The 21,595-nt window shown below is 38.3% G+C and overlaps 1 protein-coding gene and 1 long non-coding RNA gene across 5 annotated transcripts in view; one reads left to right on the plus strand and one right to left on the minus strand.

Annotated features, from left to right (window-relative positions):
• The window catches only part of LOC124157624 (CUGBP Elav-like family member 2), a 1,414,326-nt gene extending 1,401,115 nt beyond the window's left edge, over nt 1-13,211 (minus strand). Inside the window, exons 1-2 of the mRNA XM_046532526.1 lie at nt 13,086-13,211; nt 10,601-10,669 (exon numbers count right to left, since the gene is read on the minus strand). The gene's annotated coding sequence lies outside the window, so the exon portion shown is untranslated. The remainder of the gene's footprint in view (nt 1-10,600; nt 10,670-13,085) is intronic.
• A 98-nt stretch (nt 13,212-13,309) lies between these two features.
• Nucleotides 13,310-21,376, plus strand: LOC124157626. 4 transcript variants are annotated; one of them, XR_006864630.1, is made up of 3 exons: nt 13,310-13,496; nt 13,599-13,868; nt 20,626-21,376. It is a non-coding gene; the product is annotated as an uncharacterized LOC124157626 (long non-coding RNA). The 4 variants fall into 4 exon arrangements; XR_006864628.1 differs by having other exon boundaries at nt 13,624-13,868; XR_006864629.1 differs by having other exon boundaries at nt 13,310-13,491.
• Nucleotides 21,377-21,595: the final 219 nt, after the last annotated feature.

Raw genomic sequence — 21,595 nt, forward strand, 5'->3', positions numbered from 1 at the left:
AGATAGTGTAGCATCAAAAGACACCAAGCCCTTTCAACTTTCCAAACAACCAAGTTTTCAAAACAACAAAACTACCCTTTCAACCCTCTTCCCATACCCTTTTCCATTCTTTTCATATTAACGCGTTTGAATTCCCTCACATAGTTAGGCCCTCCAATTTAAGCTGGAAGTTCTCATTGTGGCGCATACAAAAATAGCATGATTATTACCATACAGAAAATTACGGGCAGTTTCAGGATTCGTTGAAGCTTAGGATGGACCAAGATCGCTAATCCTATAGTAGGTCCACCACCCGCAGGCTATTTCACAGGCATTGCAAGTAAAACGTATTTCACTGTTTTTAAATATTCAATCCAGGATTTAATATAAAAAAGAAACGAAAATTCACGAAGTAGTCCTGAACACTGCTTATTACAGGTATCTACTTTTGAAGGTATGGTAATAGGGTCTATTTGAAGTGGACTTATATTGTGCAGATCATATAACCACCGAGTGAATACTTTACAATAGGTATGCTTGAAAACTGTTGGAAAAAGGGGTAGACGCCATTATTGCAACCATATTTTATGGAAGTTAAATCATAAATAGAAGAAGGTTGATCATAGAATAAGTGAGGATGATACAAAAAAAAGAATAATGTAGAAAGGTCAACCAGAAGGTAAGCACTCACGGGGAAAACCAAGTCTAAGATGGAATGAAAAAGTGGCTGAAGACATGAGAAGCCTTGGGGGAGGGGTTGGCATGGAGGAGGACAGGAGTCTCGAGACAACTTGTTGGCGAGGCCATACATCGACTAGGATTTGAGTGGCCACATGGGTGAGAGTGATTGCAAATCATAAATCGCCATTATCATTGCAAAATTAAATTATATTATCCGACCACCCAGGTATTCAAAGAAATATTTCACATTTTTGGATATTTAATACATTAATACACCCGAAAACCTTTAACTCTTCACGAGCCGAACATTTGATTCCAAAACTTGTGTGGCCAGTGAGTGTGTGTTGAGTGAGCGTGATTTTAAATCATAAATCGACATTATCATAGCAAAATTAAATTATATCATCAGAATCACACATATATAAAAAGAAAGAATACATGTTTTTGGATATTTAGTATATTAATTTACCCGGAAACCTTCAACTCTACGCGAGCCGGAAATTTATTTCCAAAATCTCTCTTTTTCACGCAATTCCAATTCCTCTTTCATTGAGACATATTCCGACTGCTCTCGAAAATTCATTCAAAAGTATCACGGATAAAAACCATTCAAACGGACCTTGGCCGAACAAAATCCCTGGAAAGAGAAATGGAAGAGGAGGATGCAGAGGAGGGGGTACGTGACGAGAAATCCTTCCTCCCCTTTCACCAGCGACGGGCACAAAAGCCCTGCAAAAGTTGCAATAAGGGGAGCTCGCAGAACTCAGGGGAAAAAGAAGTGGGGAAAAAGGGGGGGGGACAAGCTTTTCCAGGATTGGGTGTAGAAGGGGATGAGGAATAGAAGTTGAGGAGGGTGCAAGGGGGAAGAGAATGGCGTCCCTTTGCACTCGCGGGGAATGGTTAGCGGAGTGATTGATTACAAGAAGGAAAATTGAAAAGGATGCGTCGACGGAAAAGGGCAAAGGAAGGGAGGCAGTTGGCACGACTCAATAAAATGAGCGGGAGGGAAGACATGAAAGAAGTCGAGAGGACAGATGGGGACGGCCCAAAGACATGGACCAGTGACTAGGGAAGCTGAGCACGCGAGAATATGCTCGTTGGACGGTGAGTTTTACATAAAACATCGTTAATCCTTGGTGCAAACAGCAGGATTAAAATATAAGGTTGTTACACTTTTCCCCAATTACTAAAGAAAATTGAAATTAACTTTTATTTCAGAATGTCAAGCTTCCACTACATCACGCCAGAATCATTTTAATTTATTCCAAAAAGAAGAAATCATTATTTGCTTTGCCATCGGGTATTTTGTTTTATTTTCCGGAATTCATTCCAAAACAGTTGATTTTTTTTCCAAAAGCAGGACTTTTTGTTTGCTTTGCTATCGGCGATTATGTTATTTCTTTGGAAAACGGTCTCTGATTGACGTGGTCTACGAATATCCGGTTGAATAACCAATATACCATTGAAACTGAAGGCAATCTTTGACTATTCACACGTTTAAGCCATAGGCAGTTAACCACCAAATATCGATGAGCACATATTGCCATCAACAGCAGAAAATCAACATTAACCATACTGCATCGATGACTATCTGTGAGCATTGACAATCGATAAACAACAATAGACTGCGATGATAACGATATCGAATACCTACCATATTTCATCGCAATCGGCGAATTTCTATTATTGTAAAAACTTGATAACCATTAGTGTCCAGTAAATTAATTTGCATTCAAGGTATTATTTCACCGAAATTGAATTACATTAAATGAATTAATGATGAATTAACTTAAAAATTGAAAATAAAGAAGAATTGATGGTAGCTCCTTAATTTCCTTCAGAACAACATTCATGGAATGATATATAAACTATCGTTTTCGAACTCTCAGCAAAATTACTCCTAAATCTCCAAAGGCAATAACTCGTGGCCCTTTGTTATAATACATACTTTCAGTTAGCCTCATAAAAATCATTCGTCAGAACCATTCGTTGGTATCACTGCTTAAACTTATTTGCTAATTCTATCTCGAATACCACTCTTTTAAAGCTTTAGTTCATAAATCAGTCATGGGTAAATATAAATTGAAGACTATCTCTGAAATATTCAATTTATTCCATTGTTTACAATTAGAGACCAATGATAAATCTCCCATCTCATCATAGGCATCAAAACCCACCGTTTATTTTTACATCCTCAATGTAAAATTGAATACGTTTGTGTGCAAGAGCGTGTATCGGTACGTTTGTTCGCTCGATTTTCTGAGAAACCAACAATGAAACCACCAAATAAAGTAATTTTTCTAATGCTCCGGCGCAAAGGGCTCCTTATCACTAGGTTTGTTTGCTGGTTTCTCACATATTGAAACTCAAATGATTTTGAAAAATCCTCCTCATCCAAACTACGAATTGATACGATTGCTAATTTGAAAGAAATGGTGATATTAAGGGTTGTGGAAATGGCAATGAAATACACCTCACCAAAATCTGGGTTTAATTCCCAGTCAAGTCGCTTGAAGTTTTCAGTGCAAATTCAATACTCGCCTCCATGCCTACAAATATTACGAAGTCATTAATTTCTAATTAAGCTTTGCGATTTTTATCAGGAAAAATTATACGAAAAACGGTGAAGCTCATGCATCTATTTCATTTGCTAAAGCACTGCACCACATACGTGTTACCACCATCTTCCTTGCAGCCGAGTATGTGGTGCTTGGTAAGTAGGTAGGTATTCTTAGGTTCCGTCAATATTCATCAACACCAATTTCTACTTTTAGCTACCTACATGTGTGAAATACTTCTATAACGCAGAAGATTTTAGATATCTAAGGGAAGTATTAATTTGAAATACATAAAAAATTCAACTACATCATAAATTTTTTGATTTCTAAGTAATTAAAAGTTATCAAAAAAATGAATAAAAACTTTTACCTTATAGGTTAACATGATTCAAATAGTTTAAGTAAATGGATAAATATCGATGGAATTGAGATTGGGGCAATGTCTGTCTGATATGGTTGAAATTCGTTAGTTAAAATCGGTTATCAACCCAATGACCCACTTTCACCGCTCAAGGCATCTTAAATGGCATTGGAGGAGATTGGAGGGATACTAAGGAGAGAAGCATTGAAACGGGTATAGAGGCCGAAGCACGCGGACCCCGGAAACCGGGAAGAGTAAAACTCGGCCCCGAGGAAAGAGGAGCGTGCTGCGGACGCATTTGACCCGAGATGAGAGGAGCCATCCGGCGGGGGGGACAGGGAAAACTGGAGTCGCAGTATCCCTGAAGGGTGGCCGTGAAATAAAACAAGCCGGAAGAGAGAGATGGAGAGAGGCCTGCGCGGAATGCCTTCCCCACGACAAGAAATCATCAAAGAATCCCTCAAGTCCCTCCTGAGCAAGGGTAGATGGAGGGCATGTCTGGATTGGAGTGCGTGGGCGAGACCATATGGTTTGGCCGGCCGTGATTTCCTGGAGCACCGTGGACGGAGGTAAGAGCATTTTGAAGAAAGAAGTGTAGGTACGCGGGACGTGAGGGGAAAAAGCGAAGCTAGCCTCGCGTGAGGGCGGTTACCCGTGGTTACCCCGCAACCGGCCTTTGCCTCCGAATGAAAAGCTCTCCCTCGGCCGTATGCAATATGTAGGCTTACGGTCCTCTTAATAGCGACTCCAGGAGGAGGATATAGGAATCCCGCTGACCCAACCGGGATCTGGAAAGAGCAAAGGAGTTTTGAGGGGCCTTGGAGGACCGTTTGTTTGCGGCGTCCAAACTGCCCGGGGAAGGAATAAAGTGAGGTGAGTCGCGATCGTAAACTAGGGGGCTGCGGAAATGCGGCGGGCTAGTGAGAGACAGTTGTAGGGACAAAATGCTTTCGTTATATATCCACCGTCTCCTCCCGCACGTCTCCCAGGGCTCCATGTGCCCTGGCTTTGTGAATGACAGAGGCATTTCGCGGCCGGGATTATTTCTCCACAAAGGAAGATGAGGTTAGGGAGGTCATGTGATTGAATTTCTGGATTTAATGAGGGCTCCGGAATTTTGGGAATGGGAAGTAAAGGGAAGCAGAAATGAGCGATTATTGAATAGTAGCTGACCCGGCGTGCGTCATACCGCCTAATAATAAATGAAGAGTTTAGTTACATAATTTATGAATCAAGAAAGGCTGCACTGATTTTACTAATTTTTGACTTTTTATAATAAATTAAGAAAAAAATTAAAAGAAACGACAAAAATAGGCATTAAAATGACCTGTTAAAAAGATATTTTCTTTACATAATCTACATAGTTCAGACCAAGGCACTCAAACGCGGATTTATTTCAATGAATTTTATTATTTTTATGTTTTAACTAAGGAAATTTTAGACATTGTGGTGTTTTGAAGCTGTAAATAAATTAAAATTTTATGCATTCAGTTGTTAATCTATTTTAATTTACAACCGTGATTTTTTCAGGGCCAAGTCTTGCACCGTTCTTGGGACAAGTTTACGCAACGCTGCGCTGGACCGATGCTTGAGTGACGCTCAATATCTCGTGATAACAGCCTCTAAACAGCAGCATTAATATGTCATGACTTTTGGCGCGCTAGATACGAGGGTCGTTCAATAAGTCCTTAGAATATCTAAGAAATTATTCTCTTAGTATCAAAAACTAATATTGACTAGAAAATAGCATTCGTGAATAGCCAGCTGTTAACGTTTCAGCTGTATCCATCTCATAGTTTCATTGTTGTTTCCGATTGGAGTGAAAAACTTTCGTATGCTTATAAAATGGATAAAATTGAGTTCTGCGCAGTGATCAAACGATTGTTTTTGAAAGGGTTAATGCCGAAAAATATCAAAATTTACTTGAGTGCAGCTTATAGGAGATCTATTCCTGAGTTTGAAACTATTTACAATTGATTAAAATAGTTAAAACTTTACCGTACATCAGAAAAAATGAACTTGTTGTTCCGGACGCTCTGCGGAAGTGTCTACTCTCCAAAATGATTGACGAAATCCACGATATGGCTTTAAGTGCTAGACGAACCAAAGTGCGCAATATAGGCAAGACCACAGGCATATTGCAATGCACAATTGCTTTAATTTTGCACGAAAATTTGGTCGTGAAAAAAATATCGGCAAAACCGCTTCCGCGTTTTCTCACTTTGGAGAATAAACGTAATCCTTCGCAATCCTGAGGAAATTTCGCATCAATTCATGACTTTTGATGAAATATGGGTTCATCACTACACCACAGAGGAAAAATATCAAGTAAAACAATGGAATTTTGAAATGAACGGGCCTCGAAGCAGTCGAAGATGTTAAAATGAGCCGGTCAAGTCATGGAAACGATATTACGGAATTCATGCGGAATCATCTCCATCGATTAATTGTAAAAGGGAAAAAAGATAACAGGAGAGTATTATGCATCGTTATTGGACCGGTAAATGTTATAAATCAAGAAAAGCGCCCTCGTTTGAAGAAAAAAATCTATTCCTCCAACAAGACAATGTAGGGCTTCACACCTGCTTAGAGTCAATAGCCAATATTACAAAATTAAAGTTTCAATTATTACAAAATCCACCATATTCACCAGATTTGGCCTCTGGTGATTATATATAATTTCAAAAGTTGAATAAATGGCTTTTCGGACAAAGGTTTACGTCTATGTAAGAGGTCATCGCCCAAACCAATGCCTAGTTTGAGGAGATCCCGAAATTTTACTTCTTGAACGGTTAAAATGCTTGGAATAATGATTTTTAAAATTATATGGCTGAAAGAAGACTATAATGAAAAATATTTTTTTTTTCATTACCCAATATATTTCGTTTTTATTCCTTTTTCTAAAGACTTATTGAACGACCCTCGTATAACTCGGTTCGGAAAAGTGCACTGCGTAAACGTGCCCCGGTCTACCCTACACATTCGGCTTTATTCACTTAAGTCAAGTACCTACTGATATACAACAGCTTTTGTTTTGTTATCAGGTGGAAGAACAAATAAAGCGGATGGTTTACCAACACGTGAACATGCAACATATCTAGGACAATGAGAAAAACATGACGTTTCTAGATTCGGAGCACAAACATTCACACTGTGATTTGATAATCTTAATCGCAAACGCAACACGAATAGGAAATTTAATTCGTTTTAACTTAAAGGGCATATCGGTTGGGATTGTGGGAACCCTCAGAATAAGAACTTCCTCATCTTTAAATTTATCTTTGAGTATAGTCGCGTTAATCACATTAGTTATGAGTTTTTTTTTGTCTTAAAACGCGTTCAATTACATAGTTTTTGTTGGTTTAGGTTTCGAAGCATCATGACCACCGAGCAAACCTTCAGCTGTAAATAGTGTGATACCAGGCACATCCAAGAAGTTTAAAAATTCAGATTGATAGCTGGTGACTTCGACTTCGTTTGTTTCACAGTCAATAGATTTGAGTGAATACAGAGTACCAACGATTTGATTCTGAATTACGAAGTTTAAGTCATCCACGCCTTCGCTCTTAGCAGCCAAAATAGTTTGCTTGCAAGACCATTTGTGATTTTATTTTGTTATAAATCATGTTCGTGAACACTTGTTCATAAGCTCATCCTTCGATGATACGAAATTGCAAAACTGCCGCGGAAATGATATCAATCCGCTCGATTCATCGACAGGTACACTGCCATTATTTTAGTCAACAATTGCTTGGAGATTTGTTAACAGACACGGTATTGACGTCTTTGTTGACAAATCAATTCTAGCTGAGCTTAGCTTGAATGAAATGATTTTTATATTATTTTTATATTTAAAATATGTTTCAACAATTGAAATATTTTAAATATTGTTAAGAAGCTCAATAGTTAATTTGGTAAATACAAAACAAATAATCTAGTTTTGACGAACTTGATAGCTTTTGCAGTGTTACCAACTCCTAAAATAATAACTATAAGATCAAGATACATTTTTCTCGTGAAATTTTACTATTTTTAATGTTTAATCTGTTGTTCGGGGTTAAGACGAATCCATAAAAGCAAAGATCATCAAATTGGTACAGCCGTTCTTCAGTTACAAATGGTGTAATTAACACAACTTTCGACTTTGTTTTATATACAGATCACGGAAATGTAATTACTAGATGATTACTTCCAGGAGCAAATAATGGCAAGTACTGAACCATTAAGGGGCTGTGTTTACAAAAAGTAATATATAAGCCATGCATTATGTTCTTTTTATTCCGCAATTCAAAACGTGTGTGTGTGATACTGTAAAGGAAAAAAAAAGAAATAAATGACGGACTGCGATCAAATTTAATACTGTTGAACACTAATTGCTTCTCTTACTTGTTTCACTATAAAGTATACTCCAAATTTAATTATGAGGTAATGATTTTTACCACAGCCTTTAAGGGACAAAGTTAGCAAAAAAAGTAATAATGCCTCGTATAAAGATAAATTCTAATGAGTCTATAATGGAACATCTTTTTTAATGCACGCAATAGATTATTAATGTGTATTTAAGTAATAATGGTGATCATTTTAACTTTCGAAACCCAAAAACCCATTTACTTGACACAAAAAGGGCATTGTTGTTAACGATTGACGAAAGTGCGGGGGATGAGTGATGAGGAATAAACCGTTGACTTAATTTTAATTCGTCCGTTATTGATTCCAATTAAGACGAAAGCATCAGCGATCCCCCGGCCGCGATCAGCAGGCGCGGTAATGTAACACATAGCTGAAGGAACAAAGGGCTTTATGACTCGAAGCTCAAGCATTATGTTTTTCACGTCTTCGTGCCTTGATTTTGTAAATAACAAAGTCATTATAGGTCAGGAGTAATAAACTCAAAGTAAATGAAATAGAGGTGTCTAATGATTCAATGGGGGCCCCAGGTTAAGGGAGAATAAGATAGGTAGAAGGGAAAGTTAGTGATTAAGTCGCGCATTGACAATGTTGCTTCTCAAACTGTTGTCGCCTAATGGCATAACAATCCTCAGTTTTCCGTTGCGTTTGAAAAGGCAGTTCGCGATTAATGTTCATCAACTGTGATACTTTATAATGCTTACAAATTTTCAAAATACGTGTGAGTGATATTATAAAGGAACAAATGAAAGAAATGACGGCCGGCGATTAAACTTTAATAGCGTTGGACACTGAAGAATGGATAAGGTTAAGCGGACGGAGAGGAGGAGGAAAGAAGAAATGCTGGATTTAGTGGGTGATTTTGGTGGGTGGGTGAGCTTTTAGATGAGATACGGAGGATAAAAAAGCTATGAATGGAGCGAGTACTTAATGGGGAGGGGATGATGAAGACAGTGTTAGAGGGTAGAATTTTGGGTAAGCGTAGGAGAGGTAGGAAGAGAATAGAATTTTTAGATAGAATGAAAAAGAGTAGGCCTTATTTTAAATTGAAGAGGGTAGTGTTTGAAGGAAGGGAAAGCTCCCACAATATTTCTTAAGTACTCCATGGAAACCTACCTTAATCGGTAGAATAATTGAAAAATAATTATCACAGAAAAACATGAAGAATCTCAAAATGAGGGATTTCCAAAGCTTCAACAAGAATTATTTAAATCCTATAAATTTAACTATTGAAATCTTATTTGTTGTCATTGGACTACGTCAAAATCTTATTTTGCTTCAGTGTGCCACTGAATTTAACTTAAAATTATTCGCACGCTAAACTTGGTTTCGGTGCCAAGGTAAGATAACTGCAATTGTAACTGATAAAAGTACTACGATGTGTTAGCCATACAGAGCCAAATGAGAGCCACCGTAATGGGGAGGGTTAGAATAATTTTCCTTTCTCCCGTCTTAGAACTTAAAGGGAGAGAATCGGTATGCTTGTAGATAGAGTTGGTCCTACAAAGGAAGAGGTACGTTTCAAAAACGCTTGGAGGTTAACTTCCCCCTAGTAGCGCGTCATACAGGAAGAGTCGTTCCTCTAGGAATGCCTCAAAATACGGCCCATAGTACCAATTGTATATTCAAAAGATGGCGGAAAACTTTTAAAAAATATCAGAAAGTTAAATTTAATATAATAATTCATATGTGTCCCTAATAATCTTCCTCCTCGGCGTTTAATATCAAATTACAAAGTAAGACCTTAGATCAATCACGAGCAAATATTAGTAGTTATACACTACCTATTTTTTAACTTATCAACGAAACAGTACGACCGTAAATTCAAAATCAAAACAAATACCTGTATTTACAAATTACCACACTTGTATAAATTTATTGCTACTTACTTGCTGACATTTCGTGCTAGGCTTATATCGCATGAGCATGAAGTAGAATATATCTATCAGAGTGACACAACGAACGCCACTGTATTTCTACCTCCATATTAAATAATAAATTAAGAGAAATATATTGCCGAACGGTTACGTATTGGACTTTTTTTCATCCGAGCAATAACGGACTTCAGTAAATGCCAGGTGGAACTCATTACGCGCATTTTCTTTTCTATTTTTTGTTACCGGCTGGTTTCCAAACATCCTACCATACGCATTTAAAACGGCTAGAGGTATAGTTTTTAGGTTTATAAACGCACTCAGGGAATATTTTAAGCATGAAGGATTCAAGCGGCACCGTTTAACCCAGCGGTCGGCAACCTTTTGAGACCAAGTAAAAGTTGTAACCAGGTGCGCAGCTAAATTTCTACTGTGCTTTAATTTTACGACCGGAAATATACTTATGAAAGGGACAGTTATCCTCTCTCCTTCCTACGTTCATAGTTTTTATACTGCTTGCAATATTTTTTTAGTCAAGAAAATAAGATATTAATACAATTTATTGCATATTAATATTATTTATTGCATGGAACTGGAAGGCAATTTGACATCAATCGGTTGCCGGCGTAAGTAGGCGAGCCGTAGATTGCCGAACACTGGTGAAACCAGTCCCTACCAAACTTTCACTACAAACTTGATCCCGAAGAAGTAAAAAATATTCAAATATTCAAAATACTCACCGGGCAAGAGCAGCAGGGAAGTAATGTCGTCAGGGAGCAACGGGACGCAGGAGTGGACACTGGACAGGACTGAAAAAGAAGAAAAAGAAAAAAACTGAGCAAAGAATCTGGAAATAAATACCTAGGCAAGGGAGGAGGATTAATTTCGCCCAGATGATGCAATTTGGTGCGGAACGGAACCCAATGGGGCGGGGGCTCTGGGAAGAGAAAAAGCCCCTCCGGCTTTTTATGGAGTTCAGAACAAACTTTTCACGGTACATCATAAAGAAAGCCGGGTACGAGAGAGAGAGAGAGGAATGGGAAGGAGGCTGGGACAGGAAAGGAGAAATAACAGACGGGATAGGCCCAGTTCCAATCAAGCCGGGATCTTGTCCACCTCCTCGGAAATATCCCCTATCCCGTCGACGGAGGGGGATAGGCAAGCCTCCTCCATTCCCGAAATCCTCTTCGACCAACCCACGCCAATTCATCGCGGTCACCCTCCTCAACCCCCCCTATAGATTTCCACCCGGGGCTTGGTCGCGGCAAATCCAATTACCCTCGACCTCCGGAGCGGGCAAAACCCACGCGTTCGACCGCAAGGAAGAGCCTCCCAAACCCCGTGGTGCCGTCGCCTCCGGCCAAACTCCCCTTACCCGACCAAGAGTTCCACTTTCTCCCTCCTCACGGGAGGAATCATCCCATCCCCCTCACAGTGGAGTAATTTTTCCGGCCCCCTCCCTTTTGCGATCCGCCGCCGCCGCGATAATCCCCTCTCCCTCCGGGATTAGCGGGAGCGCATCAGCCAAGCGGGGAAGAGGAGAAGGGAATGCGTTCAGGGGTAGTGAAATCGGAAAGGCGGTGGAAGAAAGACGCAAGATTAGCGTAGAAGAAGATGAGTTTTTCCCTCCGAGACATCAGTATCTTCGATTAGTGTAAAAATAGTTTTTAATGTTGAGTTGAAAGTACCGTGCAGTGAGGACGAAATCAAAACAGTAAGGGCAGTTGAAAAAAAGACACATGACATGAAGAGTTTAAGCGGAAGTTTTTTCAATCAAATCATCACTAAATGTTCAAATACTGACAAAGAAGGCAAGATTGAGATCATTAGTAAATGAAAGAGATTATAAAATAGAGACCAAAATCCGGAAAGGGGAGAATATGAATTTCCACCAACGAATGCAATTATTTCTAATAAAAAAAAATTGAGCGTAGAGCTTTATTGAAAGGGTTAAAGAGTCGGAAAAATCGTGGAAGGAAGATATAAAACGAATACAAATTGAGATGGATTTTCTGTGACGAAAGTAGCGCAAATGTTTCACATTTGGCAATCATGAAATCTGAATTGAAAGAAACATGGTAGAAAAACGGAGGTAGAGAGCAGGGATCGAGGTAGAGGGGCAATATAAAAGCGTTTGAGCAGAAGATTTACTTCAACGAGACCAACGTTCTATCTTTAAATACAGGAAAAACACATTGACACTTAGTAAGGGGAGTGATAAAAAGAAGAAGCAAATCAGCCTAAACCTCGAAAGAAGCGTAGAGAAAAAGCTACAAAACATGCAGGGAAGAAAATTTCTTCCAGGAAATACAAAACATTAATTTCAAAAGTTGAAGAAATAGGGCGAAGCGTTGAATTGAAAGGTTCAAAGCAAAGTTATTGGAGTCAAGAATGAATTATGAAAGAAAGAAAAATGACAAATAAAGGTGATTTCCTATTGGGTTAATTTTCTCTCTTCAAATACTAAAAAAAGAGTTCGAAGTAGTGAAATGAAAGTATCGAGGTTGAGTAAAGGTAATCAGAAATACCGTGGGAGAAAGGTATCCGACAAAAGAGAGAAATTGAATTTATTCTTATTGAAGCAGAAAAATGCATTTACGTACAGGAGAAGTCAACGGGAGTAGTTAAAGTAAACGTCTCTCCAACGGTTTCAAGTTTCCTAAAATTCCGATAACTTAACAGTAATTTTCCTGGAATACTTTTTGCATAGTAGTTTGTGAACCGTTTTTGTAGCTTCCTTATCACTCTTCTTTCAATAATTTGAGTATTAAAAATAGCGATAATGGCATAAACAGTGTGGGTTGTTAGAATGTGTTCTGAACTTGATTCGGTGTACATGTCCAAATAAATAGTGGTTTCTGAAGAAAAAAATTATGAATTTACAATTGAGATCAAATCCAGCTAAATAGAAAAAGTATTCACTCTAAACGCTTATAATTAATGCGCAATGAAATCCGTATGCATAATTTTTCTTACAATTTGTAAGCATGCCACTATCCAAGGGTCATCTATCTAAGTGTTTAATGAAGAGTAAAATGGAAGTTATAAAACGTTCCTCAAACAACTGAGCAAAAAATAATCCAAAGATATTTCAATGGACGCATTAGAAAGATATGACTCAAGATGTCAACATCATCCGATTGAATAAAAAAAATAGCCATGGGTAATCACTTCGCCTTTCAAAATTAGGTAATTAACTATTCACATAAAGAAATAAAGGCCTACCTTGTGAAGGACCTTGATTTTCAACTTATATTTCACATAATTACTTGTAAATTTTGATGAGAAAGTTCCAGAAAGCACACACACAAACAAAAAACACAATGGGGCGGCCCCAATTTTGTCACAACGTAACACCAAACAAACTAAATGAACACTGATTTTTAGCCCATCATAAATTGGGATAACAACAATCGCGGGAATGTTTACCTAAGATACCGGCATAAATATTGATCAATAGAGCATTTCATGACATAATGGTGCCATGTATATACTTGAAAAATCATGGGCTATTCATGGATTAGGTAAAATATTTTCGGAAAGACTAGGTATTAAGGACATCCTAACATTTTTGCGGTGAATTTAGAAGTCCAACGACATAAAAAGAACTGTGCAGTGAATCAATGCACAGGTAAGGTAAACAATCATTTACGTTTTTCTAAAAGTTGTACAAAAATACTTAAAATTTTAAACGTTAACTTGTAACTTAAGAACACAATTTGAATTAATCCTTCACAGCAATTTCATGTCTGATAATATTTAGAGGGAGCGGAGTTGGGAGAAGTAAGAGTGAATCATATCTAATCTTTACGGTACGCAAAGATGGAAGGAAGAACAACAGGTGTCAATAACGATGTCGCAGAACGCGCGACAAGAATGTGAAGAGAGTTAAAGCGAAGCTGCAGAAACATAGAGGGTTGAAGAATGTGACCAGCAAAGTATTCTCTGAGCTCCGCGAAATTAACCTTAGCCGGAAGATATCTTATACATACGTCACGAAACTTCTATGTAAGTCATGGTTTTCATATTTCAGTCATCTTGACAAACTCAACTTTTAATAGCGAGATGCGGTGGAACGTACTTTTAATGTAGACGTCAATCAGAGGCGGTTTTAGGGCAGGGCCACGGGGGCACGTGCCCTTCCCCCAGACCCTTAAAAAATAGACAAGATTTTAAATACGGCTATCATTATGTCGTCGGTTATTATTATCGTTCATTTTGTATTGTGTATTACGGAGCCTCAATCTTTTAATTTGATATTAATAACTTTCATATTAAAATATAGAGAATATTTCGAGTGGTAATTGTTGTAAGTTGTTTTTAATCTCAAATTAGAGAAGACCATTTGCCCGTCAGACCCTAGTGACCCACCCCCCAGAAAAAATCCTGGATACGCCCTTAATTTCTATATGAAACAAATCCTACGTTTTACATCCTTATTAATACTACAATGTTTTGATACTTAAACAGCTAATTATTCTTTAGTTATATAAATATCAAATTTTTTAAATAATTAATTATTATTATTAAACGATTTATATAAATTACAATTATAACTTCTAAGTAAACGTAGTTGGAACGTAAATGTGGAATACCATTGATGCTTGCATATTATTTTGTAACTTTATATAAAGCTTTGTATTAATAGATCATATTTAAGCATTGAAAAATATTCAGCTTAAATTTCCAGAAAATTAATTCTAATGATCTTTAAAGTGTCTAATCAGAAAAGGTAACGAGATTGTATCATGCACATTCCGTTCACTTCCACAGCAAAATATTCAGCGATAGATTCATGAATACGAAGACTTCCGGGGATGATTTTAATGAGCAGATCAGTGTGGAAGCTGAGCTTTGATTAAAGTTTACCGATGAACTGACTTTGAAAACATAAAAATAAGTCTACAATAGGACATCACATAAATAAAAACTTACAAGCTTAGCCTAAGAAAAGGCCTCTGCACTCCACTATGTCGATGTCAACGCAAACCGCCTGCACTTCGATAATCAAGTCATACATAACAAGTAATGGAAACAGAGGTCAGACTCACTTCTCCTTGAACATGACGGGTATAGAGTGTAAGAGTTTTGGCTATCGAGTTCAATACTTCGTCCCTCGGATGGGACGCAAGGCCTTGATATCCGTTCTAGCGTGGCACAAATAAACTGAGCTATCGGTCGCCTCCTCTTAAAGTCCTGTCAACCTGCAAATACTGATCATCTTAGAAACATCGTTAATGCTAACGGCATTATTTGGAAATATATTTCGCATTCAGGGGAGCCTTTACCATTCCAGATGAATGCATGTACTACGTTTTTCAAAAGTCTGTGTGCACCTATGCTCCACTCATAGGTTTTCTATGAACTATCATGCATTGTGTGCTAACTTTGCAGAATTTTTCCAGAATTTCGTCCAATTCATTAAGCCGGTGAGTGGAGAGGCGAGAGTTCCGTCAATGGCAATAAAGGCTGTTTTCACTCACACGCTTACCTTCGCGTACTCAACCGAAGCAACATTAATTCTCCTCTTTGAGGCTAACGCAACCCGCCAGCCCTTTGATAATCAAGTCAAGTATCACAAACACAATAATATATACACACCATATATGAAAAATACCGGAGATAAATCGGTCGGAGAAATGATATATTCATATAGATTAGATTATTTCCAAGAACTCATCATTACACAAATATCTTCAAAAATGCTAAGCCTTATAAGTAGAAAATTTTGAATATACCTATCCCTTTAATTGACGTAAAAATGAATTATTTTCTTAATTACGGTGCTTAATTACTAATTGGAAATGAATTCCGTAAGGTGTAAACATTTGAAAATACGAGAAAAAGGATAAATATTTGAGACATAGGCGTAATGATTGGAGGGCCGAGTATTGAGGGGATTAAAACTCTCCTTTCAAATCCCTGAAAAGAAAAAAAATCATATCACAGCAATCGTAATTGTTTGAAAAACAGTAACGAAATTTTATTAAGATTTTATTTTGCACCTTTAACGTATTCAAATTGGTAGTTTACTTGTATAATTAACGGAACCTGACGGATTGCTTCACCAATACATCTACATCTACATAATACCCCGCAAGCCGCCTAAAAGGCGTGTGGCAGGGGGTGTTAGGACACCAGCCGTTTACAGCTATTTAAAAAAAAAAAAAAAAAAGAAGTGCTCTAACGAGGTTGGGACAAGCGTTTATTAAAGTCCTTTATTGTTCGGGGGAAAAACGAATTCTTATATCTATCCGTTCGGCTAAAAATCTCTCTTAATTTATCGCTTCTGTCGGACCTAGAAATATAGTGTGGCTCTAAGATTATGTTCTCTGTGTCGCTCTTAAATATATCCATTCCTAATTGTTCAAGCAATCTAAGCCTAGCGCGCAGCCTCCGAGTCTCCAACGGCTCCCAGCCTAATTCGCTTAACATCTGGGTAACACTGTCTGTACGCCCGTAGCGGTTTTTGACGAAACGCGCAGCCTTCCTTTGTATCTTATTCAGCTCGCGGATTAAGTCTTTCTGCACTGGATCCCATACACTCGCTGCATATTCAAGGTGCGGTCGGACGAGAGCGAAATAGCACCTTTCTTTTACTTTCTCATCCGAAAATCTTCCCACAATACGCTTGACGAATCCTAATTTCTTCAGGGCTATACCGCAAATATTCTTTATATGAGTTCCCCACGTGAGGTTCGAGGTTATCGTAACTCCCAGGTACTTCACTTCGTCTGTTGCCTTTATGTTAATGCCATCCACTGCATAAACATTGTTAGTGTTGGACGAATTCCGCAAAAAATGTACCGCCATGCATTTGCTCAGATTAAGTTCGAGTCCCCACTCTTGACTCCACAAATGAACGTTGTTTAAGTCCGATGATAGATTTCCATAGTCAGAGTGATCACTAATTTCGCGATAGATGACAGCGTCGCGTCGTCAGCAAATAAACGTATTTTACTGCTAATGCGGGAGCACAGATCGTTAATGTATATAATGAACAACAGGGGGCCGATTACGCTACCTTGTGGAACACCTGATGTAACTTTTACAACATCAGAGCTAATTCCGTCAAGAACTACTTTTTGTTTACGATCTCTGAGGAAGTCGCGTATCCAGTTTACAACTGTTTCGTTTAATCCGCATGACTGTAATTTGTATAAAAGTTTGTTGTGAGGTACAGTGTCGAAAGCTTTCTTAAAATCTAGAAATAGTGCGTCAACTTGTCTTTTCGATTCACCAGATTTTATAACGTCGTGAAGAAAGAGCGCGAGCTGTGTTTCGCAGGATCTATTTTTTCGGAATCCGTGCTGACAGTCATGGAGGAAGTTACGTCTGTCCAAGAAAGTCATGATATTACTAACAACGATATGTTCAAGTATCTTGCCTATAATTGATGTTAGGGAAATTGGACGGTAGTTGCCTGGGTCATTTCTGTTTCCCTTTTTGAAAATGGGTGTAACACTTGCAATTTTCCAGTCGGGCGGTAACTTCCCTTCGGAGAGTGACTTCTTGAATATGTTCTCTAAGTAAGGCGCGATCTGTGGAGCTAACTCTTTGAGGACACGCGCGGGTATTCCCTCCGGACCCGGAGATTTACTATTCTTAATCGATTGTAGTTGTTTAGTTATCCCATCACGTTTTATAGATATTTCTTCCATCAAATCCTCAGTATATGGGATGTCTAAATTGAATTGAGTATCGCCAGTAGTGTATACACTTTCGAAGTGGGCATTTAAAGTGTTAGCTTTGTCAATATTTTCGGTGACAAGTTTACCATCTTTATCAAATAACGAATCTACGGTTGAATGTTTTCCCTGAAGCTCTTTCGCGTACGACCAAAAGGATTTCGGATTTTCTTCGAGTAATTCACCAAGTACTTTTTTCTTAAACTTTCGCATTGCAGTTCGCATTGATTTCTTGGTTATTGAGCGTTGAGCAATACAACCAGCATTAAGCAAAATTTATTGTATCATTACCCTGTGTGGCGTACTATTCAATCTCATGCATCCTCTCCACTCCCTAATCTAGATTCTGTTTACGCTGCTATCTAGAAACAAACCCGGCGTCGGCAACAGCGTCTTCTTCACAAACGATGCCCGGGAATCGAGGGGTCCACTGCCTGAAGTTCTATTCTTTGGACGGGATTCTATATTTAGAGTGTTTTACATAAGCTGCGAATGCTCCTCCAGATTTCCATGAACACTGGTTTATAATGCTAGGCTTTAGCGATGGAAAGCAACCATAACTTGATCCCATTGTTTAAAAAAATATCTTTGGCATAAGATGGATAAATGTAATAAATTACTTAAGCCTGAATCACACGAGCATTTTAACCGTCATTTCCTAGTGATCACCATCGCGATCACTAGAATGATCACTCGCAAATGATCGTCGCCGACAATTTTTTTTCGCGTTCACGATCGCGATGAGGATTCCAATCACTATTTTTCATCACTCGACCGGTCGCTTTTTCCGTCGCTAAAACCGTCACTAAAACCCTACATCAGCCAATTGGAACGCACGCCCGTATGGAGCGATTACAGCGCACCGTTTGACAATCGTGGGAACGACATAGATAAACAAACACGCTATATATTTTCGTTATGCGGGTCCTATGACAACGAGCTGTGATATCGAAAGTGATGCGAAAGGCGACGGCGGGAGAGATCGAGTGATTTAGAAAAATGATCACTAGAGCGATCATTTTTCTCGTTGCGAAAAGCGATCGCTCTATAGATCAATTTTCGCGACGAAAGAAAATGATCGTGTGATTCAGGCTTTAGGGAGAATATTGCATTATCAACAAAGACAAACAAAAACTCTTTTCCGTTTTTTCAAGGGAATCTGAAATGCTTACGTCATACCCATTCCTTTCCTCTCAATTATAAGTTCCAGGGGATATATTTTTATATTGTTCGAAATATGAAAATGCTGTATTTTAAGATTTATCCATCATCAGTCACAGACAAAGAGATTGGAAATATAGTCTGCTAGTCGGGTGGCTAAATAAGACCAAGCCATAACCAAGGGATATTCATTACCCACACTTAGAATATACAATACAATTTATTAATAGCAGAACCTTTAATTCGCCGGCTAATAAGTTGTAAAGTAGCGAAAATATTGCATTATAACGGACAAGAATTTTACCTTAGCTGGGAGTAGACTCCCTGACTCCAGAACGCGGGATCATGCAATATAAAAAAATAAACAGGCGCTATAAATTAAACGGCCCTGTACATCGTCGCCAAGCATGCAACACCGACCTCCCTAAATGCTGCAATAGATGGAAACAATGCTTAATGAATTGACGTAAAAATAGCAAACTTGATCGGGCCTTAATCTCGCCCGCTTGAACGGCCCAATTTTCCATTATTTCACCGAACGTCAGCGACAGAAAACTGGAGCGAGGAAATGATATTGGACTTGGTGGCGTAAACAACGCTCAGGGGGCGCGGTGGAAAAACCCACCGCATGCTGCGACAGTAAAACAAGCGCAGAGCCAAGGATATCCAGCTTCCTTGCACCAAACTCCCTCGCTTCAAATTTCGAGCCCGAGCCAATTGAAACACGACATCCCCTGATACAGCCAATTTGCACGGCTGGATATAAGAAACGAAAGGGCAGAGGGAGACATGGCGATAGAGCGGTTGACGGTGTTGGAAGTGATGAAAATAAAATGCCGGGCGTAGGGAATGAAACTATGCCTCTGAGCGGAGAATTTGCCGCTGACCAAATCCCATCTCCACGTGCCACCAGTCGTTTTCAACTGGTGCATGCACCCACACCAAAAAACACCTTAGAGTAGAAATTTCCCACCTCATGTCAACCAATTTCCATCACTTTTTCCCTCGTCCCTGCAATAAAAGATACAGTTTCTGGAGTATTCGGGTCAAATATTTAATATTTAGCATAATGAACACACTTGTCTGGTTCCACACTTGTTTATTTCCACCGGCCCAGGTTTCGACACCTAATGCCATTTTCTTCCAGAAATAGAGAAAAAATAAAGAAAAGTGGAAATAAACAAGTGCTTTCATAATCCTAAATACAATTTCAGATCAAAATTATCCCATCATGACGAAAAAAAATGGAAGACAAACTACGGTGACAATTCGTTAAAATTTAGTTTTAATTGCTGGAAATCAGTTGCTGAGTACGAGGTATTTACATGAACATTCGAAACATTAAATCCTCCGCAAGAAAATCATCTTAAGGAGTTGCTTCCGTGTGTAAAAAGCACTTTCAATAGTAGAAATTAAGCAACAACGCAATTTCAAATGGAAACAAAACAGTGGAACAAAGATAAAAAATGCAACAGGGCATAAGAATGAATGTACTCTTAGCCTTTCAATAAGTGGAGTGGTAAAGCAATGCAGTAGCTTATGTTCAGATTTTAACAGGGGCCGATGCATTTTCCACACAAAAATGGGAAAAGACGAAACTAGGAAAAAAAAAACTGTGGCCGCATAACTGTCGTTAAGTCATTTACCACCAAACCCTGATATAAAATAGCGTTAGATAGAAGGCAGTATTATTTAGTGCTATATAATATAAGTAAATATATTCATTCTGAATCTGAATATCCTTTCTGAATTCTCATTCTGAATATTCATGAATTCTCACTGAATATCCATTATATTATCGTTAAAAAAAGTCCAAGAGAGAAAAATACTTTTAATAGATACTCTAAACATTGAAATATGCCCAGAAAAATGAGTAATGATACGACCTATCTAACTAAAAAATAATTTTATTGCAGTTGGCACTACCTGGAGGTTAACTAAGCCTTCCCTAATCTCCCCAACGTACGAGACACAGGTATTAAGGCGCCCAACCACTCAGGATGAGGCTCGGACGAAGACAGGGGTTGCGTTAAGACGGCGCAAGCAATGGCCAGAATTCCCCCGTAGAAAAGTTCGAGAGTTTGTGGGAGGTGGTTGTGGAAAAAAGTTAATGAATGAAATAATGGGAGCCACCAAAACTAACGTGGGATTAAAAAGAACGAAGGTTAAATCGAGGAATAAACGCCTTCGTTGGAAGGGATGAAAAAAATGGGGGGATAAGAGGCTCCTTAAGAAAACAAGATTTGCACTGAATTGCATGCTCTGAGCGGAGAATATCGTGAGATACAATTTCTATAGGTATGCTTATCGGGTAAGCTGTTACAAAACGCAAATTTCTTTATGGGACAAAGTGGCACTGTTCACTGGTGTCTCGAATATCTGGTGAAAAGTATATGATTGGGATTTCGTTTCATATAAAAGTCATATATATAAATGAGCTAAGGTACATATTTACACCAAATATTTCACTATAAAAGAGATTTGAAATGAATGAACTATAAATTTCTATGTGATGATTCACAAAGTCAATTTAAACCCGGCCATTAGATTCAGAAATGTATGTAATTACGAATGCTACTCAAATGATGGAATGGGACTTATTTTTATAGTGTAGGGTAAGAAATATGATTGAATTATTAAAATACCCATTAAAGATAAAAAATATCATATAGTTAATTTTATTTATAATAAAGGTAAGAGCTTCGTTAATAATATTTGAGAGAGTGGACTAAAGGAAAGGGGACGACGAAGTGGAAGGTTCAATCTCCCATAATCGTACAAAATTATATTCATGGGCTGCCATAAAAAAACTATTAAATTTAACAAAAATATACTGGCTGGCAAAAATATACTTTATGTACCCTTTTATTACTTTCAGTGACACAT

Source organism: Ischnura elegans, chromosome 4 (assembly GCF_921293095.1).
Source record: "Ischnura elegans chromosome 4, ioIscEleg1.1, whole genome shotgun sequence".
Taxonomy (NCBI): domain Eukaryota; kingdom Metazoa; phylum Arthropoda; class Insecta; order Odonata; family Coenagrionidae; genus Ischnura; species Ischnura elegans.